At 40.7% G+C, this 25,719-nt stretch overlaps 1 long non-coding RNA gene across 1 annotated transcript; it reads left to right on the forward strand.

Moving 5' to 3' along the window:
• Nucleotides 1-482: 482 nt before the first annotated feature.
• Nucleotides 483-13,150, forward strand: LOC141277931 (uncharacterized). The gene is made up of 2 exons (XR_012329863.1): nt 483-665; nt 11,543-13,150. It is a non-coding gene; the product is annotated as an uncharacterized lncRNA (long non-coding RNA).
• The last annotated feature ends 12,569 nt before the right edge of the window (nt 13,151-25,719 follow it).

The raw sequence follows: 25,719 nt of genomic DNA on the forward strand, positions 1-25,719 counted from the left end.
TCGACAAAAATATAAATGAAGTCCTTAAAAATGTCAAGGTCACATCAAGATATTATGAAGCATTAAGAGTTACACAGGAAGAAAATAAATGCTTTCTCATATCTCTAACCAAATATTTGGTTCTTAATGTGAGCTTAGTAAAGTCTTGAGTCAAATATTGTAATCCCCACAGATTTTATGTTAATATTTTTCTACTGAGAATTCACCAGAGACCACGATGCTTAGTAACAACTTTCTGTGTTCATGTAAATTCTATATTTGACAGGTGGCCTAAAACTTAGGCTGTCCCTCTAAATCATTCATCAGGAAGGACTGCAAACAAACAGGAAGAGTTAACTTGGTGAGGTTTTCCTTTTAATATCTTTGAGAATTACAGTATGTCCAAGAGTGTTAATACTAATTTTGCTATTATTAAAATCAGCTCTGCTCTTTTTCTTTTTTAACTAAACTAGGTTTCTTTCTCCTAAACTCTCTCTCAGCCCTTCATCATCATGACAGCACGATCAGAAGTGGGAGAACTGATCACACATGCTCCCCTGAGGCAGGTGGTAACACAGCTCATTAATATGGCAAGTAGGACAGATTGGAGAGTGATGTGGCTTCCTCGTTCCCCAAGTGGGTCAGCTGATGCTCACTGTCTTCTCGGAGTGCCAGATGATAACCAGGTAAGAGAAATGCTTTGCAAAGTCATGAAAAGAGCAATTTGAAGCAATATTGTATACCGGGGATGGTATTATCACACACTTCTTATCAAAATGGCACCCAACATAACAGATTAGAGCTAGGCTTGCCAATTTCAATGGAAACAACTGAGATTAACTGCTATTACTATTTAATGGATGAACTTGACGTCCAACAATTACATTTCTAGAATCATAAATTGAGTTTCAGATATGCACAAGGGTATATACCATCTTTGTAGCATAATTTTTAGATCCTGCCCTCCCATTTACAGACATGTCTTATAAGTTCCATGCATATTTGTGAGTTGCCAGGAAAGCAAAAACTGTTAGGATTTGATCAGTATGTCCTATTGCATAAAAATATCCAGAAATGCAATGCTTAGCCATTATTTTGCCTCATCATATTCAACAGCATTATTCTACCTGTAATTTACAAAATTCTCTTTAGAGTAGCACATGTGCCATTACCTTTACTATTAAGAATTTGTGGGGCTTCCCTGGTGGTGCAGTGGTTGAGAGTCCGCCTGCCGATGCAGGGGACACGGGTTCGTGCCCCGGTCCGGGAAGATCCCACATGCTGCGGAGTGGCTGGGCCCGTGAGCCATGGCCACTGAGCCTGCGCATCCGGAGCCTGTGCTCCGCAACGGGAGAGGCCACAACAGTGAGAGGCCCGCGTACCGCAAAAAAAAAAAAAGAATTTGTAAGAGTCATGTGTCAATATTTCCATGAACCATCTATACCCATATTTGGGACTCACACCAGGCAAATCAAAGAGTAGGAATACAAAATTAAGTGTAATGTTAAAATTTGACAGAGCTAAGAGATGGGCACATATATATTCATTCTTTGCTTGAAATTTGTCATCATAAAAATAAAAAATTTAGGAAGGTATTTTGACCAGAAGAATATTGAAGTTACTTCATTATTTTTATTAGTCATGATTTTTACTCCTGTTTTAGTCAGTTCTGGCTGCTCTAACAAATTACCACAGAAATTTATAAACCACAGAAATTTATTTCTCACACTTCTGGAGGCTGGAAGTCTGAGATCAGGGTGCCAGGGAGGTCAGGTTCTGGAGAGAGCCCTCTTCCAGGTGGCAGACAAACAACTTCATGTTGCATCCCCACATTGATTAGAAAGAGAGATTCTAGGTTCTCCATCCCCTTATAAGAGCACCAATCATCTCACAGCTCCTCCCCCAGGACCTCATCCAAATCTAATTACCTTCCAAAGACCCCACCTCTAAAGACCATCACACTGGGGATTAGGCTTCAACGTATGGGTGTTGGTGGGGACACAGACATTCAGCCCATATCAACTTCCCATTGTACATTCTATCTCCTACTCACAATGAACATATAATTCATTTTTCATTATGTATTTAAATTTTTTAATGCAGCATTACATTTTCCTTTTAATTGATTATACCAAAAACATTAGTTTTTGTCAAAGTGTTGAATACACATACATGATTTTTTAAAAACAAAGAGTTCACGGGAATTCCCTGGTGGTCAGTGGTTAAAACTCCATGCTTCCACTGCAGGAGGCACGGGTTTGATCCCTGGTCAGGGAACTAAGATCCTGCATGCCATGCGGCCAAAAAAAAAAAAAAAAAATCCAAGAGTTCAAAAAGGTTTAAAATAAAAAGCCACAGAGCTCTGCCCTACTTCTTTCTTCTCCCAGTACTGTCCTGCAGACACAACCACTTTTATATATTTCTACTTTTGCTCTTTTTGTAGTTACTGCCATAATTCTAAATAATATATGCTGATATTTCTTGACTGACCTGTTTTAGGGTCTATCTATCAGCTTTCTGCTCTGACAAACCAGAATTTAGATAAATTAATTCCACCAGCTCTTCCCTATGAAGTTTTATAGCAATTATTTATTCATCCATTTATTTATTTACTCAACAATGGCTTATTCTTTTCCTATACCAGGGAGCTTTTTTAAGGGCCTGGATACACCAGGTAATAAAAGAGACAAAATAACTACCATTCTTGAGACAGAAAATAAACACCATAATTAAGTAAATTGTACATAGTATGTTGGAAGGTGATCAGAGCTGTTGAAAAAAGGTAACTTGGTAAAACAGAAAGGGTGAGACTGGGAGGTCTAAGGGCAGGGTGGTCTTGAAGGTACGAGAGAGTTAACCATGCAGACACCTGGGGGAAGAGTGCTCAGGACCAAAGCTTTTCCCTCACGTTGGATGAAGGATGAGAGACCAGTGAGTGGGGTCAGAATAGAAGATGAGGTCACAGCTGGGTGGGGAGAACAGCAGATCCTGAAGGGCCTTAGACTTTTACAATGAGTCACCTTCGAAGTCTTTGCGTGGTTTTGAGCACAGACACAACAGGATTTTTCTTATATCTTGAAAGGAATTCTCTGGCTGCTAACTTTGAATATTCTGTAAAGGGACAAAGAATGAAGCAGGGAGACCAGCTGGGAAGCTATTTTAGTAATTTAGGGCAGAGACTGCGCTAGCTGGGATGAGGCTGTGTGCAGGAAAGGCATTAAGGAGTCATTTTCTGTACATATTTTGAAAGGAGAACCAACAGAATTTTCTGATGAATTGGATTCAGGTTGTAAGAACAAGAAACAAAAAAAGAATGCAATAATTTTAGTCTCTGTTTAAATTATTCTTATAACTTTAAATAATAGACTTTTACATATTGTTTCATCTGTCCTCATCTCCGGCGAGCGTTAAAATATCATATTTGGGGAAAAACCAATGTTCTGATTCCTTCCCCTCTACTCTAAGAGCTAAACTCAGTCCCATTTCCCTTGTGTCTATGACAGAGGCACATGGCCTAGTTTCAGCCAATCAGATGCACCTGTTCATAGTCTCATTTACAGGTGAACAACATGAGGGAAAAGAAACAGGCTCTCCTGAGCCTCCAAGTGTGCAGTGCGTGGATGGCAGAGGGTGACCGCTGATGGCAATGGTAGTGCTTGTTTCCCAGAGTTGCGTGAGCGAGTTCCTGGCACTGTCGTGTCGTTGGTTGGGGAGCGGAAGCAGTGGGAGCACCAAGGCTTTTCTCATCAGACCAGCTCTGCAACATGCTTTTGGATATTACTTTTAAAAACAGCTCTGAGCCTGTTGTTTTTTTTATCAGCTTTCCTAAAACTAAACTCTTATTGTTAGCTTTCCAGTATGATTTTAGTGATCTCCTTTCTGCTTGGTAAAGTCAGAGTCACCTTGCATCTGACACCCTTGATGAATGCCAGCAACTAGAGATGTTATTTTTTCACTCCCCATTTTGTAAGATGAGGATAACTGTACCCATGTCCTTCCCATCAGCTGAACTCTCCACCTTCTACCTTCCCACTGCAGTCATCTAAACTTGAACTTGTAGAGAATCAAGTTGGCACTTTGACCATAACTAAATCTTTTGTCTATAAGTTAATTCTAGAGGTTATGTCAAATGAAACTTAAACTTTGTGGTTTAACCATGTAAATCTTGTTTATTTCAAATCCAATTAGTGTAGCATAACTATCCTACGTACCTTTTTAATTTATCCTGGATTGTCTTGTTGCCTTTGTTTGCTTCTTATACTGTCAGCATTTATTTCCTTCTTCAGATCACCCAGTATATTAAAGCTAGGCATATGATCAGATCCCTGGATGCTGTATTTTTTTCCTAGGAACTTCAAAAGTTCTCCATCCTCTGGTTCCAATCAGGATTAATTGTCACTTGAGCCTGCTGTGAAGCTGTTTTTCAGACTTCCCTTCATCCCTTTCCTTTGCTATAGTCATTTATTCTTGCCTTCCCTGTCCTCTCCTCAACTTTTTAATTCCCTTATTTTTAGGAGTACATACTCAAATAATTCCCTAAGAAAGGCCGTGTGGGAGATAATTTTCTAAATTCTTACATGTCTGGAAAGATGTTTTTATTTTGCCCTTCTAACTGGTTGACTTTTTTTCCCTGGATACAGGAATATGGATTATAAATAATTTTTCTTTGAGATTTTGAAGGCATGATTCAATTACCTTTTTAACATCCATAGTCTGATGCCCTGTAATTCTCATTCGAGTGTGACTTTTTTTCCCTCTAACAATAATTCTATGACATATCCCATTTTACTCAAGGGCCAAAAAGAACTGCAGAAACTTAAGTTGAGAAAAGGAACTTCCTAAGATGGCACAAATAGAAAAGCCAGAGCCAGAATTCAAATCTGGGAAGGCTGACTCTCAAGCCTGCATTCTTGTATTTTCTTTTTGAAGCATAGTTGATTTACAATGATTCAGGTGTACAGCAATGTGATTCAGTTATACATATACACTTCTATATTCTTTTTCAGTTTCTTTTCCATTCTAGGTTATTACAAGATATTGAATAGACTTCCCTGTGCTGTACAGTAGGTCCCTGATGTTTATCTATTTTATATAAAGTAGTGTGAATCTAAATAAACATATGGTTACCAAAGGGGAAAGGGGGGCAGGGATAAATTAGGAGCTTGGGATTAACAGAAGCCTGCGTTCTTAACCACCATGTAATGCTGCTTCTCATATGCCACACAGTCTAGAAGTTACTGTTGGTTCAAACCTGTGTGAGGACCTTGACAGGAGAGAGAGCACATCACGTTTTCAGGACTGCAACTCAGAGAGGTCCAGTATGGCTGCAGAGACGGGTCAGGGAACAGGGCACTGGCCGGAAGGTGGAGAGATTTAAAAGACCTAGGAAGTGTTTTGAACTGCATCATGGGGCCGAGGAGAAGCCACTGAAAGGATTTAAGCTGGAAACTCACTCGTTATGATTGGCAAATAACAGTAATGACACCTCGTATCAAAATTATCCCTGACCTCTGTGCTGCCAGCTCCAGTGAGTACTTTTCTGTCCTCAGTTTACTTAACCTTTTAGCAGCACTTCCTCTTTCTCCAGCACTTTCAGTTCTGGCTTCTGCAATACCTGACTCTCCTGGTTTTCTCCTGCCTCTGACTGTCCCTTCTTGGTCTCCTTCGCTGCCTCTTTCTTCACTCCTCAGTCGCTACATGTAACAGTTCCTCAGACTCATTTCTGCAACCATTTCTCTAACTATATTCCCCGTCTTCCATTTTTAGGGCTATAAATATGAGTCCCACGTTTATCTGATTAGCCCAAACTCCTCCGCTGTGCTCCAGCCTGATATGGACAAGTGCCTACTCGAATCTCTAGTTGAATGTGGTGGAGGCATGACACAATTAATATACCCCAAGTGAAATTTCTGACTGCTTCCTTAAGCGAATTCCTTTCCCCATCTCCCATAATTCTCAGTTACTCTCTTTCCCTTACCCCGCACATCCAAGCCATCAGAAATTCTTGTCAATTAAACCTACAAGATATTTCAAGAATTTGTCCACCTCTCGTCACTGCTTTTACCTCAGCCCCAACCTCCATCACGTCCCGTCTAGACCACAGCTAAAGCCCCCCTCACTAGTCTCTTGGATCCCACGAGTGCTCCCACAATCCATTTTTCCACACAGCAGCCAAAGCACCCCTTGAAAAGGGTGAGTGATGGTGTGTGACTTCCCCACCTCTGAATCTCTTCAACGGCTTCCCTTTTCCTTTGGAAGAAAATTCAAACCTTTCCCCATGGACTACCAGGTCCTTCGGATCACACGGAGAGCTAAATTCAGTATTTTTACAAGATGGCTTTGGCTAATTAGAGAAAAAAAAGATTGAAAGTGTCCAAGAGTGAGCACAGGGAAATCAATAAGGCAAGGTCTTGCAAAATTCCAGGCTACCTATGATGATGTCCCGACCAGAGAGCATTAACAGTGGGATGGAGAGCAAAAAGGGACAAAAATGGATTTACTTTTAATGATATAAATATACCATTATGAAAAAACACCTACAATGAAAGGTTAAATAAAAGAAAGGAAAATTGTAGAACAATATATATGGGCTGATCCCACTGTGGTATTGAATTTGTGGTAATTGTGAGTCATCCAAGTGGAATTCAAGTAGCCAGTTGATTGTGTGGGTCTGAATATGTAGGTGATAATTATTTTTGAAACATAGGTGTAAAATGGTAAATGAAGCCAGGAGGGTGGATATCACTGCTAAGGAAAAAAGAGATGCAGGATTAGGATAATGCCAATGAAGTAAGCTAGAATTTTCGAGCAAGGTTTGTGTTTCTGATTCACTTCAATATTTTACACCTACAGGGACTACCCTAATCATTTTAATACTCGCCAGTTTGGAAGGAAAAAAATAAAAGGGTCATATTGTTTTAATTCATAGTTCTTTTATTATTATAAAATTATATGTATATTTTCCATCTTTATCAATAATTGATACACATTTTCACCATAAATCATTTGTTCTTGTCCTGATTTTTAAATTGTTAGATAATTGCTAGATAAATTGTTTTATGAGCAAAAAGTGAAATGGACATGAGTGTGAGTACCCCCAGTGAAGATACATTCAATCTTAGAAAAATCAATATTTAGATTTTCTATTCTAAAAGTTAACACATTCCACTGACAAGATAAATGCTAAATGATGACTGGGATGAATATGAAGTGTAAAATTACACATTTGTAAAGGACAGGCCGACTCTCTCTGAAACTTCCCGACCATGTCTCTTAATTGAAAAATACAGCTGTGGGGGATTCCCTGGTGGTGCAGTGGTTGAGAATCTGCCTGCCAATGAAGGGGACACGGGTTCGAGCCCTGGGTTTGGAAGATCCCACATGCCGCGGAGCAACTAGGCCCGTGAGCCACAATTACTGAGCCTAAGCGTCTGGAGCCTGTGCTCTGCCACAAGAGAGGCCGCGATAGTGAGAGGCCCGCGTGCCGCGATGAAGAGTGGCCCCCGCTCGCCGCAACTAGAGAACGCCCTCGCACAGAAACGAAGACCCAACACAACCAAAACTAAAATTAATTAATTAATTAATTTAAAAAAATACAGCTGTGCTGTTTTGAAATGAGGAAATTTGACTAAATAAATACACAATTGGAATCCTTGTAATGTCGAAAATCTGTGATCCACTCACAACGTAATGTGATCCCATCACCGCATACAACCATACACTCTATAATAAGGGAGAACTGGGGAGCCTGTGTACAGTCATCATATTTCAAAGGCATGCCTTGTACTGTATTTTGTTCTTTGTAGGCTAGGAATTGTTGTATTTGATACTGTGTGTAATGAAATATTTCATATTACATAACACATAAGAGTTACTTGAAAAATATTAAATAACTCTTCCTCAACATGTCCCATTTTGTAAACAAGGAGGAAAACTGAGAACTACAAGACTAAGACCTTTCACAGGGTCACAGGGTCCCTCAGATAACTGGATGGCGGTAGGTTGATAAAGATGACCACGTGTTCAATCTGAAGATAAGGAAGAAGTTTGGGGCAAAACATTGAGCCCAAAGTCACATTCTAAGAGTAGCTACACAGTCATGTAAAATCATACAATAGTCATTTTTTTCTTTTTTGTTCCCCCCCCCTTTCAACCACAGGCAACCTTGGCCTCAAGGTAGCTTAAAGGTGAAAGCAAACAGAAATTCAATAGTCAGGTTTTCAATTTCAAAAGTAGATCTCTGAAGTCTGTGTCAGAAAACCCAGCAAAGCCAGATTTTTCCAGCTGAAAAGCAAGGTGAGTAAGCCATCAAGGGAGGCAGATCTTTATGAGGAAGTGATTGATCACCTCACAAAAATGTGGTCAGTTCAGAATTTGGGGCAGGAGCCTGAGATAAAGGAAAAGGGGGACATGGGTTGGAGGTGAGGTCTCTGGGGATCAGGGATTCTGAAGCACCTTCCGCCCTGTGGTCAGAAATCCCGAAAGTGGTGTCATTAGAGACACTGGGCAGATTTTGTGTCCCGAGCACAGGCATTTATTCCTACCAGAGCCTGGAGCTCTGGGAAGAGAGAATGTCAAAGTCCATGCGGACGAGGGACAGACCCAGGAAAGTGTGAACAGTGGTCTGGCAGGTCTGGCAGGAGAGAAGATGATGAGTGGCCACACATAGGACACCTCACACACATGCCACAAACAGCCCCACCTAAACTGCAGGAACTAGGGCTAAGAGGCCAATGAGGGGGAGACACCAGAATCTGGACAAGGAGGTAGGGTTGCCAGAAGAAATTACAGGACGTCCACTCAAATTTTAATTTCAGATGAACAACACATAATACTTTAGTATGTCTCATGCAATACTCAGACTAAAAAAGAAATTGTTCTTTATTTATTCGAAATTCAAAGTTAGCTGGGCATCCATATTTATATTTACTAAGTCTGGTAACTCTGGTGTAAAATTATTTGCCACGCTGATATACTATTAGCACTCAAAGTTCAGGGAGACCTAAACATGGGTGGTTGAAAAAAATCACTGTGTCTGTACTGGATTGGTCAGTGGTTCATGTTTTGAATTACAATTCCTGCTCACCGGTAAATTTATCATTTACCTTCTCTGTGTTTCCAAATATTTAAATTTTTGGAATTGTATTTTTCTGCCCCTAATGACAGGAAGAGTCCATGTTTCACAAAATGACAAGTGAGATTGAGGTGTAAGTTCATATTCACCATTAGGAAAAACAGAGAACTACCTGATTTCACTGGTTGGCCTTTCTGAATTACAAAAACATAAAATCATCTTTAAAATATTTTATGAGATTTAGACTCCTAACCCAGCTGGTTACTAATTACCCAGAAAATACCTGACCTAGGAGGTCACTGTTATTATTGAAAGAGGCTTAAAATTCATAACAAAATTATGATATAATCCATGTTCTATGTGTAGAAATCTGAGACGTTGAATGGTCACTCGCCAGCAGATGCAGTTCCGCTTCGAGTTCTCGTCATTTTTATAGCGTAGTTTAAAGACGGCTAGAGAAACCAGTTGGAAAGCAAGGTTTCGTTCTCAACATTCCATTAGGTTTATAATATACAATAAACCTCGGGACTACCACTTTTCACTAGCCCTGCAAATTAGCCCGTCTACATCTAGGTTGGAAACCAAGCCAAAAATCGAGTGTGAAAAGAAATTGAAATGGTCTCTGTTTAATCTGTAATTTCTGCAATCCATACCACCTCTAGGACTAAAGAATGACAGAAGCTTTCATGCTGACCGGTTCAGTGCTTTGCACCACAAGGAATTTGACAGTCAGGAGTGAGCCCTGACCAACAACTCAGAATCCATCATTCCTTGGGGGTGTGCCAGCATCCAAGTTTCTGGTATTTACAGCTCATCCTTTATTGAGTCTTTTGTATTTTGTACTCTCAGTGAAGGCGCGTGAAAATGTTGCATTCAGAGCTGCTTGGATACAGGGTCCAATTTATTCTTTGAAGAGTTCACTTTATTCTTAAAACAATAATTACTTATGGAAACACTTAACTTTCTGTATTTTGATTCCACTCCACCATCCACTGTAAGACACTCTGGATTTTAAAACAGTTTTGGGGGACCAAACAAGAAAGCAGTATTCATTGTATATATAATATAATGTATATAATATATAATTCATAGCCAGTATTAAATATAGATATTAATTGTAAATTTATTTAAATTTCAGAAAACTAAATTTATTCATTCATTCGCCTGATATTTAGTGGGTTCCTACTTTTGCCAAGTACTATTTAAACAAGACAGGCTTATAGTCTAGTAAATAAAGAAGCTATGTCTTAGAATGGAAGAAATACAGTATCTTTAGTGGATTGTTTGGAATTAGTAACCTTAATTAATTAGGCCTTAGTAGAAAGGAAGATACTTGGGAAACATTAAAGGAATCTTGACCCCCAATGGCAAATAGGCAGACTTATTATCTGTTTGTGAAACATCTATCATTGGCATTGAATTTGAATATTACATATACTTTTAGCTGGTTAATAAGTGTAGCTACCTATCAGTCAACATATTCATCATTTTATCAAAATTTTTACATGCAGGTTTTTTGTTTATTTGTCACTCAAAGTAACTGACTCTTGTTTTCAGAAATCTAGACTGAGCCATCTGAGTATACTTTTGGATGGCAACTTTCCATTAGAAATTTCAGAGAGAATTGAAGATGACATATTAGTTCCTAGTTTAAAATTACTCAGTAACTTCATTGCTTTTCTTGGAATTTTCTCAGGTAGCTTCATATAGAAAGGGAAATACACAAAAACGGTTTGTGCGTTTTGAGTCAGTCCCTTAAATATTATCATCACCTCTTCTATTAACTTCCATTCGCTTGCCAGTTTCCTCATTTGAAAGGACTTTCAAGTTGCTGATTTTGTAAGAAATGAAGAATAGTCATTGCCAGTACTATCCTTTATTCTACATTTAGTATTTCTAATCACATCAGACATGTTTTCAGTATCTAGAGAGGATGCCTGCTCTCTACAGCTATCACGAGCCATTAACTTTAATTAAAATTTACAAGTCTAATGTTGTTACATCTGCTAAATGCATTAACTTCCATGTTAATTACCAAAATGTTAATGTTGCATTAAAATAATATTCCCTTTTGACAGTTCATCTATAGTTTAATTATTTATTTTGTTGGGGAATATGTTCTAAGAACTGAAAAGAGAGTAGACTAGGAAGTCAAATTAGAAAAATGATATACAGTAGCAAAACTTCTAAGAGAAGACCCTATGGTTCAGATGAAGATGGCTGAAGCATACTCCTATGCTTTACCCTGTATTTAAAGGAAATATGTCTTCTTGTCTTACATCTAAAATATTTTTTAGAATAATGCTTTCCTGTTTTGCAGCTAGTTTATAGTGAAAGCACTAATATTCATGCCCAATCCCTCAACTCCCAAGAGTTTATAAGGCTACACATTCCTTTATCCATATAAATCATTTAAAGAGAAAACTTCAGTTTTAACAAAAACAGCCTTCTGTGTTTTCTATCTAAATGTTTATCTTTTCTTTAAAACAGATTTATTTCAAGAAGCTATCCAAGTATACTTATGGACAAATAAAAAGAATGAAAGGAAATTCTCAAAGATCTACATGGATCATTGCAGTGAGCTGCTGAGTATGAATATTATTAAACATGTCACATTTCATTGAAAGGGGTTAGGCTATAATAATACTAATATTTAATAACAGCCTTTTCTTGTCATGGGTACACTTGTTGGATATATCCTTTAAATATGTAAGTCTATGTACATGAGTTAATTTTCAAATGGGATGCATCCTCTAAAACAGGAACATACTGGCGGTTGAACAAAATCTTAGTCTAGTTTATAGGTCACAGAGACCTTGCCTATGCTTTTCATCACTGTATCCCCAGTGGCTAGAACCGTGCCTAGTGTATTGTAGACCCTCAATAAATATTTGACAGTTGCTTGAAAGGCTCTTTAAATTTCTTTTTTTATTTTATGAAATACTATTGTATTTCACTTTTTTTCTTTGGAGCTTTTCTATGTGACTGTATAATTTGTTTAAGTAAATGTTTAAGTTTGTACGTCTCACTTTCTTTAGCCATTCCTCTGTTGATGGGCACTTGGGTTGCTTCCATATCTTGGCAATTGTAAATAATGCTGCCATGAACCCTGGGATGCATGTATCTTTGAAAAGTGTTTTTGTTTTCTCCAACATAAATACCCAAAAGTGGAATTGCTGGATCATACGGTAGTTCTATTTTTTTTTCGGTAGTTCTATTTTTAATTTTTTGGAGGAAACTCCATATTTTCCATACTAGCTGCACCAATTTACATTCCCACCAATAGTGTACGAGGGTTCCCTTTTCTCTACATCCTCGCCAGCACTTGTTATTTGCTGTCTTTTTTGATGATAGCCATTCTGACAGGTGTGAAATGATAGCTCACTGTGCTTTCAATTGCATTATCCTGATGATTAGTGATGTTGAGCATTTTTTCATGTGTCTGCTGGATATCTGCATATCTTGAAAATATGTCTATTGAGATCCCCTGCCCATTTTTCAATCAGATTTTTTTTTTTTTTCGGTACGCGGGCCTCTCACTGTTGTGGCCCCTCCCGCTGCGGAGCACAGGCTCCGGACGCGCAGGCTCAGCGGCCATGGCTCACAGGCCCAGCCGCTCCGTGGCATGTGGGATCTTCCCGGACCGGGGCACGAACCCACGTGCCGTAAATCGGCAGGCGGACTCCCAACCACTGCGCCACCAGGGAAACCCCAGATTGTTTTTTGATACTGAGTTGTGTGAGTTCTTTGTATATTTTCAATATTAACCCTTTATTGGATATATCATTTGCAAATGTCTTCTCTCATTCAGTAGGCAGATTTTTAGTTTTGTGGATGGTTTTCTTCTCTGTGCAAAACATTTTTAGTTTGAAGTAGTCTTGTTTGTTTATTTTTGCTTTTGTTTCCCTTGCCTGAGGAGAAAGATCCTGGACTTGGATGTATGTTTCCTTCACCCAGTTAGGGAAGTTTTTAGTTAAAAGCCCCCTACTTTATTGTATTACTGTCAATTTCTCCCTTTATGTCTGTTAATATTTGCTTTGTGTATTTACGTGATCCTATGTTGGGTGCATATACATTAATAAATGTTACATCCCCTTGCTGGATTGATCCCTTTATCATTATGTAATACCCTTTTGTGTCTTTTGTTACAGTCTTTGTTTTAAAGTCTATTTTGTCTGATATAAGTATTTCAAACCCAGCTGTCTTCTCATTTCCTTTTCATGGAACATCTTTTTCCATCCTATCCCTTTCAGTCTGTGTCTTTAGATCTAAAATGAGCCTCTTGTAGGCAGATTATAGACGGCTCTTGTTTTTTATCCACTCAGGCACCCATTATCTTTTGATTAGAGCATTTAGTCCACTTACATTTAAAGTTATTTTTGATAGGTATACATTTATTGCCATTTTGTTGTTTTCTGGTTGTTTTTGTAGCTCTTCTCCATTCTTCTCTGTTCCCTTCTCTTGTTCCTTTCCCTTGTGATTTGACAACTTTAGTGTTATGTTTGCTTTCCTTTCTCTTTATTTTTTGTGTATCTTATAGGTTTTTGGTCTGTGGTTACTATGAGATTCATATATGACAAACCTCATATATATGTCTACTGTAAGTTGATGATTGCTAAAAGTTCAGGCACATTCTAAAAGCACTACATTTTTGTTCCCCCCTTTCACATTTTATGTTATTGAAATCACATTTTACATCTTTTTATTTTGTGTATTGCTTAACTAATTATTTCAGACATAGATGATTTTACTACTTTCATCTTTTAACCTTTATTCTAGCTTTATAGGTGATACATCCACTGCCTTCACTACATTTTTGCCTTTACCAGTGAGATTTTTTTCTTTCATAATTTTCTTGTTTCTAGTTATGGTCTTTCCTTTTTCATTAAAAGAAGTCCCTTTAACATTTCTTATAAGGCCAATTTCACAGTGATGAGCTCCTTTTCATCAAGCTTTTCCTTGTCCGGGAAACCCTTTTTCTCTCTTTCAAATCTGAATGATAACCTTACCAGGTAGAATATCCTTGGTTGTAAGATTTTTTCCTTTCAGCATTTTGAAAATATCATGCCAGATCCTTCTGTCCTTTCTGTTAAAAAAATCAGTTGATAATCTTATGGGGGCTCCCTTGTATGTAACTTGTAGTTATTTTTCTCTTGCTGCTTTTAAGATTCTCTCTTTAACTTCTGACATTGTAATTATAATGTCTCTTGGTGTGGGTCTCTTTGAGTTCATCTTGTTTAGGACTCTGTGTGCTTCCTGGACACAGGTTTCAGGAAAATTGAAAACTTAAGAAAGTTTTCATCCATTATTTCTTCAAATAGGTTTCTCTATCTTTCTCTCTTTCTCTCTTTCTTCTACTTCTGGGACCCCTATAACATGAATGTAAGTATGCTTGATTTTGTCCCAGAGGGCCCTTAAACTATCCTCATTTTTATTTATTTATTTATTTATTTATTTATTTATTTATTTATTTTAACATCTTTATTAGAGTATAATTGCTTTACATGGTGTGTTAGTTTCTGCTTTATAACAAAGTGAATCAGTTATACATATACATATGTTCCCATATCTCTTCCCTCTTGTGTCTCCCTCCCTCCCACCCTCCCTTTCCCACCCTTCTAGCTGGTCACAAAGCACCGAGCTGATCTCCCTGTGCTATGCGGCTGCTTCCCACTAGCTATCTATTTTACGTTTGGTAGTGTATATATGTCCATGCCACTCTCTTACTTCGTCCCAGCTTACCCTTCCCCCTCCCCGTGACCTCAAGTCCATTCTCTAGTAGGTTTGTGTCTTTATTCCTGTCTTGCCCCTAAGTTCTTCATGACCTCTTTTTTTTTTTTTAGATTCCATATGTATGTGTTAGCATGTGGTATTTGTTTTTCTATCTCTGACTTACTTCACTCTCTATGACAGACTCTAGGTCCATCCACCTCACTACAAATAACTCAGCTTTGTTTCTTTTTATGGCTGAGAAATATTCCACAGTATATATGTGCCACATCTTCTTTATCCATTCATCTGTCGATGGACACTTAGGTTGCTTCCATGTCTTGGCTATTGTAAATAGAGCTGTGATGAACACTGTGGTACATGACTCTTTTTGAATTATGGTTTTCTCAGGGTATATGCCCAGTAGTGGGATTGCTGGGTCATATGGTAGTTCTATTTGTAGTTTTCTAAGGAACCTCCATACTGTTCTCCATAGTGACTGTATCAATTTACATTCCCACCAACAGTGCAAGAGGGTTCCCTTTTCTCCACACCCTCTCCAGCCTTTATTGTTTCTAGATTTTTTGATGATGGCCATTCTGACCGGTGTGAGATGATATCGCATTGTAGTTTTGATTTGCATTTCTCTAATGATTAATGATGTTGAGCATTCTTTCATGTGTTTGTTGGCAATCTGTATATCTTCTTTGGAGAAATGTCTGTTTAGGTCTTCTGCCCATTTTTGGATTGGGTTGTTTGTTTTTTTGATATTGAGCTGGATGAGCTGCTTGTAAATTTTGGAGATTAATCCTTTGTCAGTTGCTTCATTTACAAATATTTTCTCCCATTCTGAGGGGTTGTCTTTTCGTCTTGTTTATGGTTTGCTTTGCTGTGCAAAAGCTTTTAAGTTTCACTAGGTCCCATTTGTTTCTTTTTGTTTTTATTTCCATTTCCCTAGGAGGTGGATCAAAAAGGATCTTGGTGTCTGATTTTTAAATATTTTTTTCTTTCTGCTGTTCTGATTGGGTGATTTCCACTACCATGTCTTATAGATCACGGATCTGTTCTTCTACGTCCTCTAATCTGCTGTTGATTACCTCTAGTGTATTTTTCATTTTAGATATTGTATTCTTTAATTTTGATTTTTTAAAATATTATCTGTCTCTTTGTTGACGTTCTCACTGAGTACATCCATTCTTGTATCAAGAGCATCTTTATGACAATTACTTTGAACTCTTTCTGATAAGTTGCTTATCTCTGTTTCATTCAGTTCTCTTCCTGAGGTTTTACTTGTTCTTTCATTTGGAAGGTATTCCTTGGTCTCCACATTTTGCCTAATTTTCTGTGTTTGTTTCTATGTATTAGGTAGATAAACTGCATCTCCCAGTCTTGAAAGAGTGACTCATGTAGAAGGTGTCCTGTGGAGCCCAGTGTCACAATCCCTCCTGGGTCACCAGAGCCAGGTGCTCCAGGGGTGTCCCCTGTGTGGGCTGCATGCACCCTCCTGTTGGGGTTGGGCCATGATGTCTGTGGGCACATTGGTGGGGGGCAGGGGGGGCACTGGATCCTGGCCCAGCTAGCTGAGATGTCCACCTGTGACTGTTATGGGCACAGTGATATGCATGGCTGGCCTCCGGCATGGCTGGCTGAGGCCCAGACACAACTGTTGAATGCTGGTGTGCGGGACTGGCCCCCTGGAGTGGAAGCCACTTTGGAGGGGACCAGTGCTGGCCAAGGCCACCCACTAGGTGGGGCGGGACAAGAGCTGCTTTGGAGAGCCAGCCAGGGTGGGTGGGTCCTCACAGCAGTGTTAGGTTGACAAAGAGTGACAGATATAGCACCCACCCCACCCAAATGGCTAGGTGGAAGGAGAATAAAAAAAAAAATGGCACCCAATAGAGCGGCCAGCCCCAGAGGAAGTTCCACTGTCTCCCTGCACCTCTGGCACATGCCCTAAAACTAGTCAGTGAACCTCCTTCTCCTACAATCCAGGTGCTTTTTGAGCTGCTGCCTCTGTACTGGGACTCAGAGCAAGTGAGTCTGAGCACGAGCCCTTCAAGAGCAGAGCCTTGGTTTCCCACAGCCCTCTGTCTCTCCCGGACATAAGCCCTGCTGGTTTTCAAAGCCAAACGTTATGGGAGCTCCTCTTCCAGTGCAGACCTCCAGGCTAGGGAGTCCGACGTGGGGCTCTGACCACTTGCTCCTCAGGTGACCCCTGCGGTTGTGACATCCTTCCTGCTGTGAGTTGCTGCACTGGGGTGGGTTCTGACCAGACTACATCTCTGCCTCTCCTACCCCTCTCAGTGTGATCTTTTCTTTGTGTCCTCAGCTGTAGACAATCTGTTCTGGGTGGCTTCAGGTCCTTCTCAGAAATAGCTGTTCTACATACACTTGTGGTTTGGTGTGTCCATCAGAGGAGGGGAGCTCAGGGGCTTCTTACTCCACCATCTTTATCCAGAACCTCAGTCTTAAACTAGTTTTAAAAGTTGGGCTTCCCTGGTGGCGCAGTAGTTGAGAGTCCGCCTGCCGATGAAGGGGACACGGGTTCGTGCCCTGGTCTGGGAAGATCCCACATGCCGCGGAGCGGCTGGGCCCATGAGCCATGGCCGCTGAGCCTGCATGTCCGGAGCCTGTGCTTCGCAACGGGAGAGGCCACCACAGTGAGCACCCACGTACCGCAAAGTAACAAGCACTCTAAATACCTAAAAGAATGCAGACCCCCAATTTTTCTTGAATTGCTGAGTAATGAACCCTTCATTCATGTAGTTTCTCTCTCTGACAAAACTTTCGTTGCCAGAAGTCTCAATGGGAATTACAGGGCTCTCTCCAAAGTTCTCCAAAACTTTAGTTCACTGTATCTGAGATGCATATAGCTGGGCTGTACCGCAGTTGTTGAAAAGACTAAAACTCTTGCCTTTACCTCTTTATGTTTATATATTTAGTTCATATAGCTCCAGTTACATAGTTTATATAACTACAGTTATAGTTTAAAAAATGTTTCACACACATTATCTCTAACTGTGTCAAATATTGCTCCAAAAAGGATCTGAGCAATTTACTGAAAACATATGCCAAAATTAAAACATCTGGACAAACGGTGAAAACAAGGGAATGGGTGGTTAAGGGCAAAGAGAAAAGAGCACAACTAGATAAGCCGCAGGTCCTCACTGAGCTGGAATTTGGCCCTAAGCTTCTGAGAATGACAAAGCGAAATTTACCATGATCAATTATGTGGTTCTCAATGTCCAGAGGAGAAAACACATAGATTCTCCAGCGATAACAAAGCTGTTCCTAACCTCCAGGCTTTGCTTTAGAAGAAATAGGTGAGTGTAGCCGCTCTCATTGAACCAGGGCCCTTGGCAGTTCTCACTCTTGGTCACAGGACTCCTGGGACACTGAGGGAGCAGTGGTGACATCTGCCAGTTAGGAGCTTGGACCCTGGGTCTGGTGAGCTCATCCACCACTGACGAGATTTGGCATCAGGCAAGCTTCTTGACCGCTCTCAGTGTTAGTTTTCACATTATAACATAAGAAGAGGCATACAACCTGTCTCTTCCTTGAAACAGTGCAGCACAGAGCCTGCCACATGGTAATACCCAATAAATTTCTGTCAAATATGTGAGTAAATGAAAGAAAAAGGACACAAATGAACTTATTTACAAAACAGAAACAGACTCACAGATCTCGAAAATCAAACTTATGGTTACCAGAGGGGAAATGTAGGGGGAAGTGATCAACTAGGAGACTAGGATTAACAGACACACACTACTGTATATAAAATAGATAAATAAGGACCTACTGCAGAGCACAGGGAACTCTACTGAATACTCTGTAATGACCTGTATGAAAAAGAATCTGAAAAAGAGTGGATATATGTATTATATATGTATAACTGAATCACTTTGCTGTACACCTGAAACTAACACAACATTGCTGTACACCTGAAAGTAACACAACATTGTAAACCAACTATACCCCAATAAATTTTTTTTTTAAATATAAAAGAGAACCAAAAAAAAAAAGGAAAGAAAGAAACATAAGTGCTAATGTAGATGTTTTAGTAGACTGGGCGGCAAGCAGTTTTGTTTGTATTTGTCTGAGGGTTTCCATTTTGTGAAGTAGTAGTCACAGTTTTCTGCTGAAAAGAAGGGAGATTTTGAGGCGGGAGGCATGATATAGCCCACTAGAGGGGGAGAGACCATGCCGACCCCCAACACTTGGTGTTCAGGACCCATTAGGGCAGGTGACCATGAACTCGTACTGTCCCAGGTCTTCCTGCTGTGCTCAGCGGCCAGGGGCCAAGCACGGGAGGGTGGATCAGGGCTGGGGCACTGCTGGATGGAAGCTCAGAAGGCATACACAGGCAAGGGAATCCAAAATCTCTGGGCAAGAAAAAAATGAGGACTAAAATGAGCACTTACCTCATCACGTTGTGAGGGTCAAATGCATTAATATGATAAAGGACTTAGTGTCTGCCATATAGTAAATGCTCAGGAAACATTTGCTATCATTATTATTAATAAAAATCTAAGCTAAAGAGAGAGGGAAGGGAGATCAGGAAACAGCATATAATGAGAAAAAATAGCTAAGGGAGAGGCCTCATTATATAAGGAGCAGTTGTAGTGGGAATAATTGAGAAATTTTTCTGGAAAGATAGGAGATTCTGGTTAAAGAATGTGATTTCTGAGTCATTAAATTAAACTATGGGATAGTTTTGATGAGAGCCAAGTTTAACACAGTGGATCTCAAAGTCACTTTGCCTAAGAATCACCTGGGAAGAGTGTTAAAATGCAGATTTGCTGGACTTTTCCTCCAAAAATGTGATTCTGTAGAACTGGACAGTTGGCCTATTTTATCAAGCCTCCTAAACCATCCTGGTACAGCCAGTCCCTGGACCACACTTTGAGAAGTCTGGGCTAGACCACGACATGGAGCAGAAGAGAAGGTGGCTGGAAATGAGGAGACCAAGGACCGAAAAGCCTCGGTGTGGGATGACACATTCAGATGGTTGCTGACGTCACTCAGGATGGAGACCAGACAGGGTGGAGAAAAGGACGGTGAGCCAGAGGACAGAGTCATCACTGGATGGGGGAACATACAGTGAGAAGTGAGGAACGAAATGCTCTTGGGGACGGAGAGGAGCTGGGTGAGGACAGGGGGATTAACCTGATGGCAAGAGTCTTATAGGAGCAGGAGTGTTTCAAAAAGATGAGAAAGTCAGGGTCTGCTGTTAGCTTTCCAAAGCAAGTTAGTCACTAAGAGAACACGTAAGGGAATATTCCTAACATAAGAGAATGAAAGGCTTCCATTGAAGAAGGCTGCTGGGAAAGCCACGTACCAGGGGAGGAATTGGTTTTGATTAAAGAGTAGGATATAGGCTGTGAAGAAATTCAGGATACGGGAGAGTCATTAAATCATGGAGAAAGTTCCAGAGGATACCATGAAAAGAGGTGGGGAGTGCAAACCTAGATTAGAGAACAGGAAGCACAGAGACTGGAAATCTGGAAGAAGGAAGTTGGCCAGAGGGGTTGACATTTGGGCAAACATAGAGGAAATAGCACATGAGGCACAGAGTAATATAATCCCGACAAACTCAAGGAAACAAGTGTCTTTCCTCCTGACTAAGTACCTTGGTGGCTGGGGGAGAGATTTTAAAAAGGAAAGATGGCCAACAGTATTTTAAACATTTTTTCTCAGATGTCTGTCTCACACATGATGTGTGAAGTTCCCAAATTTTCTCAGTTCATGGTGTCCTCAGTGACTCAGAATTTTTCATGGCAGTCTGAGCACAAACGAAGTACTTAACAGTTCTGTTTATTAAGTAATCAGGTCCAAACCATTTACTAAGTAATTGTGTCCCAACAACTTAACAGCTGTTTGGAAAAACAATGCATGTAAATTGAAATAAAAAGTAATTTTTAGGGCTTCCCTGGTGGCACAGTGGTTGAGAGTCCGCCTGCCGATGAAGGGGACACGGGTTCGTGCCCCGGTCCGGGAAGATCCCACATGCCGCGGAGTGGCTGGGCCCGTGAGCCATGGCCGCTGAGCCTGCGCGTCTGGAGCCTGTGCTCCGCAACGGGAGAGGCCACAACAGTGAGGGGCCCGCGTACCGCAAAAAAAAAAAAAAAAAAGTAATTTTTATATCATTCTTTAATAATAATTTACTGATGGGATGTGCATGTCTATTGGTCACAGAGAACATCTCAAATTTTATTAACTCTCAGGTTGGACACCACCACCCTCATTTCCTGTTCCACACTGATTTTCACATAGTACTTTTTTTTTTTAATCAGAGAAAACACCCGAAACCAAACTTTGTGTACGTAAGACGTCGTCAAAAGAAAGGTAGCTCGATCCAGAAACTGGTAAAGACCTTAAGCTATGATATTGTGCAGGAGCTGATAGATGTCTCTGTGTTTGCCTTGAAATTTTTAAATATCCCACTGTACCACTGTGAGTTTGATGTGATGTCCCAGGGTAACTTGGTGCACAGTTTGGGAACTACAGTTTTATGGTAAAGAATTGGAATTATTCATATTATGGGGAGTGATCCAGGGATTTAAAGGCGGTGAGTAATGTAGTCTTAGAAATATCAGTGTGGGAGGAGACTGGAGAAAAGCACGAATAGAGGAGACAAGTTCATAGGTGGTGGCAGCAGTGCAGGAAATATACTAAAAGCTAAAGCAAAGCTGTGGCAGAGGCTGTGGAGAGGAGGACGGTGGTGGAGTGGAGAGAAAGAGCCGCGGTGGCTTTGTAACTTGGCTTCTCCATCCTCTGACAGTCTGCCCGTCTAAAACTGTCATGGCCCCTCTCCTCGAACCCGGGTTCTGTGGCTACTTGAACAATAGGATATGGTGGCAGTGCAGTGCCAGTTTCTGCACGCGGGCCTTAAGATCCTGACGGCTTCTGTCCATGGGGTGCTTGTTCTCAGGACTCACTTCCTTTCTCGTGGGTGCTCATTCCTCCTACGATGAAGAAGCTAACGGGCAGGGGGGCCCACATGGAGAACGTGGCTCTCTGGCCCCAGGCCCAGCTGAGCTCAGCCACAGCCAACACCAACTTGTCAACCACCTGAGCGGTTGAGCCATCTTGAAGTCTACCCTCCGGCCCCTGGTCCAGCCACCCCAGCTGATGCTGCACAGGGCAGGTAATCTGGGCCCTCTGAGCCCTCACTTCTTTGCAGATTCATGAGCAAAAGAAATTCATGAGTGGCTTGTTTTAAGCCACTGGGTTATGGGGTGTCCTGTTACATATCAAGAGAAAACTGACATATAAGCTAATATTTATTTCAGATGTTTTATGAGCCCAATACTGTTTGAAGTGCTTCCCCCCCTCCATGGTTAGATTTACTTTTCTTCTCTCTTCTTTTTTTTTTATTGGAGTATAGTTGCTTCATGCTGCTGTGTCAGTTTCTGCTGTACAGCAAAGAGAATCAGCCACATGTATACATATATTCCCTATTTTATGGATTTCCTTCCCATTTAGGTCACCACAGAGCACCGAGTAGAATTCCCTGTGCTGTACAGTAGATTCTCATTAGTTATCTATTTTATACATGGTATTGTATATATGTCAATCCCAATCTCCCAATTCATCCCACAAACCCCCTGCCCTGCCTTTCCCCCTTGGTATCCATACGTTTGTTCACTACATCTATGTCTCTATTTCTTCTTTGCAAATAAGATCATCTATACCATTTTTCTAGATTCCACATATATGCATTAATATGCGATATTTGTTTTTCTCTTTCTGACTTACATACGTCACTGTATAAGTCTCTAGGTCCACCCACGTCTCTGCAAATGGCACAATTTCATTCCTTTTTACAGCTGAGTAATATTCCATTGCATATATGTACCACATCTTCTTTATCCATTCCTCTGTTGATGGACATTTAGGTTGCTTCCATGACCTGGCTATTGTAAATAGTGCTGCAGTGAACATTGGGGTGCATGGATCTTTTTGAATTATGGCTTTCTCTGGGTATATGCCCAGGAATGGGATTGCTTATGTGAAGGTTTCACTTCATCTTCTTAACAAATATTATGGATACCTCTGTTTGATTTATGAGAAAACTGAAGCCTAGGACATTTTCCCAAGGTCATGCAACTAATTAGTGATGAATAGGAGACAGGAAGGCTGGAGGTGAGAAATCCAAAGACGGGGACTCCCTGGCAAGTGCAGGGTGTCCATGGTGTCGTTGCCTGATGTAATAAATATAAGAACACAGGAATGTGTAGGAAATATAGAAAAAGGGTAAAGCAGGTTTGGAAGGAAAATGGTATTTGTAGGTTTGGACATTTAGGTGAGGACACCTAAGATCATTTGACTGTGTGAGTCTAGGATTCAAAGGAGAGCTCAGAGCAGGAGACAGAAACTTGCAAACTACTAAAAGATAAATGATCGTACAACCCTAACAGCTGATGAAATCACACAGGAAAAGAATTAGAGACTAAGAAGAGGATGACACTCTGATTGTGATAAGATTTATGATTTGAAGAAAGAAGGAGAAAAGAAAATGCAGAGAGGCAAGAGGAAAACAATAAAAAGTGGAGAAATTCAAGGGAGAAGATAGTTTCAACAAAAGGAGAGATTGGCCAATATTTTCAAGCTCTACAGGAAGGACAAGTGAACAAATGCCTGGCAAAGAAGGGAACTTGGCGACGGAGCTTTGAGTGTCACGGTGGGGCTGGAAGATGGACCCCAGCGGATGAGAGATGAATGAGAAGGGGAAAATTGCAAACGGTGAGGAATGTCTTGTGAGACATTTCTTTGCTTGAAAAGGACGGAAAATAATACAACTGAAATGACTTACGTAAAAAGCTATCTATGGGCTCATGTAACTAAAACATCCAGGAATATTTCTGGCTTCAGCCACCGCTGGACTCAGCCACACTGGTGACGTCACCAGGATCCAGTTTCTCTCCATTTCCAGGCCCGTCTTCCATGTTTGCTCCCTTCTCAGCTGGCCTCTCCTTTTGTTGGCAGACAGCCTGTTGCAGCTCCAGGACTATCTGTTTCCAGGTTTCAAGCCCTTGGGGAAAAAATCTACTTTCTCAATAACTCAAACAAAATTCCTTGGGTCTAATTTATTCTAATTGGCCCAACTTGGGTCATGTGTCCATCTCTGAATCCATCAGTATTGCCTGTGAGATTGGTTAGATAAGGTTGAGATCACAAAGAGGCAGGAGGGCCTGGTTCCTCAGAGGGCAGTCAGGTACTAGTTACCCAAAGCAGCAAGAAGGGATGCTAGCAGCAAAAACAAGTCAGTCAACACAGCAACTATGAACTGTCATCATAGGAAGCTTGGCTGCAGAGGCAAGAAAAAAGAGAGCATGGAGGTTCCTCAGAAAACTAAAAATAGAATTACCATATGATCCAGCAATCCTACTCCTGGGCACATACCTGGACAAAACTATAATTCAAAAAGATACACACACCCCTATGCTCATAGCAGCACTATTCACAGTATCCAAGACATGGAAACAACCTAAATGTCCATTGACAGATGGATGAAGAAGATGCAGTACATATATACAATGGAATACTACTCAGCCATAAAAAAGAATGAAATAATGCCATTTGCAACAACATGGATGCAACTAGAGATTATCATACTAAGTGAAGTAAGTCAGAAAGAGAAAGACAAACACCATATGATACAACTTATATGTGGAATCTAAAATATGACACAAATGAACCCACCTACAAAACAGAAACAGAATCAGGGACACAGAGAACAGACTGGTGGTTGCCAAGGGGGAGGGGGTTGGGGGGAGGGATGGAGTGGGAACTTAGGATTAGCAGATGCAAACTATTACATATAGAATGGATAAATAACAAGGTCTTACTGCACAGCACAGAGAACTATACTCAATATCCTATGATAAACCATAATGGAACAGAACATATTAAAAAAGAATGCATACATATGTATAACTCAATCACTTTGCTGTACAGCAGAAATTAACACAACATTGTAAATCAACTATACTTCAGTTAAAATAATATTGATCAGGGCTTCCCTGGCAGCGCAGTGGTTAAGAGTCCATCTGCCGGGGCTTCCCTGGTGGCGCAGTGGTTGAGAGTCTGCCTGCCGATGCAGGGGACACGGGTTCGAGCCCTGGTCCGGGAAGATCCCACATGCCGCAGAGCAACTAAGCCCATGCACCACAACTACTGAGCCTGTGCTCTAGAGCCCACGGGCCACAACTACTGAGCCCGCGTGCCACAACTACTGAAGCCCGCGTGCCTAGAGCCTGTGCTCTGCAACAAGAGAAGCCACGGCAATGAGAAGCCCGTGCACCGCAACGAAGAGTAGCCGTCTCTAGCCACAACTAGAGAAAGCCTGCATGCAGCACCAAAGACCCAATGCAGCCAAAAATTAAAATAAACTAATTATATATGTATAACTGAATCACTTTGCTGTACAGCAGAAATTAACACAACACTGTAAATCAACTGTACTTCAGGTAAAAAAATATTGATTAAAAAAAAAGAGAGAGAGAGAACTGTAGTTAGAGTGGGGTCCAATGAGAGTTTTAGGAGGAAGAAAGAGCTGAAACAGAGAGGCTGACGATGTCAGGAGGGAAATGGATGAAATAAACCCCTGAGGAGCGAGGGAGTTGGCAGGATCAAGAGAACAGGTGGCAGGATTCGCTTTGAGCTATAGAAGGGATGCCTCTTCCCCTAAGACCAGACAGAGGGTGGGTACCGACATAAAGAGGTCTTTAGATGGAGGAGAAGCAAGTTTAGGAATTGATGCCTCCTGACTTCTGTCTTAGCTGTGATTTAGGAAGGAAGCATTTGTGCAGAGAATGAGAAGGAAGAGTTAGCGGGGGAGGAATGGGACAGTTTCTGTGGGACAACGGGAGAGTTTAGACATGCAGACAAGTTGCTGGATGACAGTATTACATTTTAAAACAACATCATCCCCAACTTAATTTTCTGTACTATTA

The sequence above is a fragment of the Tursiops truncatus genome, chromosome 1 (assembly GCF_011762595.2).
Source record: "Tursiops truncatus isolate mTurTru1 chromosome 1, mTurTru1.mat.Y, whole genome shotgun sequence".
Taxonomy (NCBI): Eukaryota; Metazoa; Chordata; class Mammalia; order Artiodactyla; family Delphinidae; genus Tursiops; species Tursiops truncatus.